General features: G+C 27.6%; 1 pseudogene; it reads right to left on the bottom strand.

Annotated features, from left to right (window-relative positions):
- Nucleotides 1-2,867: 2,867 nt before the first annotated feature.
- Nucleotides 2,868-3,253, bottom strand: LOC107022382 (annotated as a pseudogene).
- Nucleotides 3,254-3,460: the final 207 nt, after the last annotated feature.

Here is a 3,460-nt window from a genome sequence, read left to right as displayed (position 1 = left end):
TCAACAAAAAAATTAAGTTTGTTTTTAGAAAATATTTTCAACTTTCATTTTTTATTTTTCCATCCATACCTTCGATCCCCTCCCTCCACCCCCAACCCCCCACAAAAAAATATATATATTAAAAAAAAAATTTACTTTTATGATATAATAAAACTAAATTAAGCATTTCAACATATTTTATCTAAATAAAAAGATTAAAATACTTTTTCCATGTTGAATTCTCAAATAGAGTATTAATATGAGTAAACTAGTATTCTACCCAACTTATTTGTTATCCAATTAATTTTATCCATATCAAATATGGGAGGATTGAATAATTATCCATTTTATGTTGATTCATTTTCAATCTGTTCCAAATTTAACTCAACTTGTTCATTTGCCACCACTAATCCCCAAAGTACATTTTTATCTTCCACTCCCCACCCCCACTCAGTTCTCCTCATTTGCACCCCTATTCTTTTTTGTCCTTTTCCTTACTTTGGCCATTTCAGTTTTTTTTTTTCCACAAAATGCAGTTCTTTAAAAATGGAAATATAAAAGATAAGAAAAAGATCTTCTAGCTTTTGGTAATCGAAAAGAAAGTTAAAACTAAAGACAATAAGTGATATATTAGAGCATGCATTTATACATAACGAAAATAAATGAGGTTGATACAGTATAATAGAAGTTAATTTATTTTATTTGACTATTTTTTATTTACAAAGTTTTTGAGTATATTTAATTATAACTAAATATTAATGAAAATACTAGAATTAGAGATGATTGATTCAGCTAAATGTAAGTAATTTTAAGATATATGTACTTAAAAACATTTTTTTAGTGCTTAAGTTGAATTTAAAAATAATAAGATAAAATGTTGAAACAAAAATCATGTATTTTATTAAAAAGAATATTGATAATAACTTATTTGTTGAAATAATTAAAATGTCTTTAAAATTGTTAATATTAAAAAACAAACTTATTATTCAATATTTTTAATAGTATCAAACAAACACAAAACATAAATAATAGTATTAAACTAAGCCAAAACTCAAATTAATTATGTTTCATTCACTTCAGAATATAAATTGTGTTTTAAAAATATATATGATAAAAGAAAAAAATGACCAACTTTCGAAAAATCAATTAATTTTATGATTTAAGAGAAATTAATTTTTCGAATTATAAAAGTCAGTTGAAAAGGGTTCGAAGTTCAAATATACATTCCAAAAAGGTGTCAGGCCCTAGAAATGTCTGCTAACTCGCGGTTGACCGGCGATTTGACTAAAAATGACTTTGACTTGAATTTACCAACTTTATTAACTAAAGTTTATCTTTTAATCATTTTGTTTACTAAAATTATCATTATTTTCTAATTAATTAATTTAGTGCAAAGAAAGGATTATTTTAAAAGGAGTGACTAAAGGTTATAAGACAAATGAATACAAGTAAAAGTCAGTGATAAGTAAAAAACTTTTATATACATGTACATATTTAAATTAAGTGTAAAAAAAGAAGAAATGACTTACGTTGGAGAATTCAATTAAATAATAATTAAAAACACAAAAGAGTTAGTCCAACATAATAATAAATAAAAAAGGAAGAGAAAATATCACATTTGGATTTTTGCCCAACTTCAAATTCTTGGGCTTGACCCAAAGCTGTCCTAAACTTTAAAGTGGGCCTGCTAATGGGTTTCAGCCCATTTTTTCCTCTTTTTATGTTTGATTTCTGCGTATATTTTCCGTGTATGCTACTGTATACGGGCAGTATTTAAGCCATTTTTCCTATATATTGAGTTGTATTTTACATGTGTACATCCCAACTCAATCTCCAAGCACCTTTATTGATTTTTTATCCCCGTATTTCTGTATCAAACCTGTATACTAGAGTATACACAGTGTATACAAACTGCTTTTGGACTTTCTGAGATCGTGTTTCAGTTTCCCGTTCAATTCTGCTTCTTGATCCGTTTTGAGGCAGACTCGAGAAAAATTAGAAATGCAATGGGATGAAAGTCAGGTGGATTCGGAAGGACATTTGCAATAGAACAAATGAATTAAATTAGCAAAAGGAAGAGCATATTCAACATTAAACTTCTAAACCCAATTAACCAATAACAAAAATAATAAACTTAAAAATACATGCAGTAACAAATTTTTTTTTTTTTTTGAGTGGTTAACATCTTTGTCCCAAACAACTTTAAGCATAAAAGGGGAAGGATTTCAATTTACCATGCAAAGAATAAACTTATATAAACGGAAAAGAACATTAGTTAGAAACCAACAAATTTAAACTTGAACATATCATATGCAGGCATTATAGATATATACAAGAGCAATTTTGCATTAAAGAATCACTTATCTATTAAACAACTCGTGGATTGACACAAACAACAATTCACGAACTAAAAAAAAAACATAATCTGATGAACAACAAGAAGCTAAACGAAATAGACGGAGGAATTCGACATTTTATAAAATAGACTAATTAGTGAATTCGGTTAAAAATAAAGTAAAATGAATTAACATTAACTAATTAATGAGCTTCTTAATCTTAACCAAATAAAATAATCGACTTAGTTAGAAGATAATTAATCAAAAATATAAACTATTATACGACTAAACTAACTAGCAAAATATTTAAACAAAATGAATCTTTTTTCTTAGATGACTTTTGAATAATCATAAAATATACTAGTCATATACACAATTACTTACAGTATATATATTATCTAAAAATTATAAAAAGTGACAAAACTATTTAAAATACGATGAGAACTTTTTATGTCAAAATTTCTTAAAATTTTATAAGACTAATTATTTCAAGTCGTTTTGAATTAAGAAGTTCACTAACTAAATCTTATCCGGGAGGATCAAAATTGGGTGTCAACAGATATTATTATACCTGTGTGGAAGGCAACAATACCCTTCAATCTCCTTAACTCCAACATGAAAGCGAGGACTAATGACGCCACATTTGTTCAGCCTACCATTCAGTTCAAACAACAATTTTCCCTGATCTATGATCATCAACATACTCAAATTCTCCAATGTACCCTACACAAAGATGGCAAATGTAAGAACACAAAAAGGCTGACAATTAATCAGCATAGAAAATAATGAAGACAAGCTAAAGTACCATGCTTTTGCATGACAATGAGAAACTTGATGATGACTTTTGAAGAAGGCCTGATCATGACCTGGCGCTTTCCCCTCTTCTCAGCATTGTAAATGCTCTTAAGAGCATCATTCAACACACTTACTCTTAACATCTTCTACAAATTATTTTTAAGAACATAACCCTAAAAGACATTTTGATACGTTATATGTGTATCATTACGGCATAAGATTCAAAAGTCCTTTTTTTTCTTACTTCCCTTAAGTTGTGTGTCAAGTCAAAACAGACAAAAAAAATTGAAACAAAAAATGTAAGACCTAGAGAATTATGCTCACAGGACATCTTGGATCATCCAAGGAAA

Source organism: Solanum pennellii, chromosome 6 (assembly GCF_001406875.1).
Source record: "Solanum pennellii chromosome 6, SPENNV200".
Taxonomy (NCBI): domain Eukaryota; kingdom Viridiplantae; phylum Streptophyta; class Magnoliopsida; order Solanales; family Solanaceae; genus Solanum; species Solanum pennellii.
The sequence above is the reverse complement of the archived record's forward strand: the minus strand, read 5'-3'. Positions and strand labels throughout refer to the sequence as shown.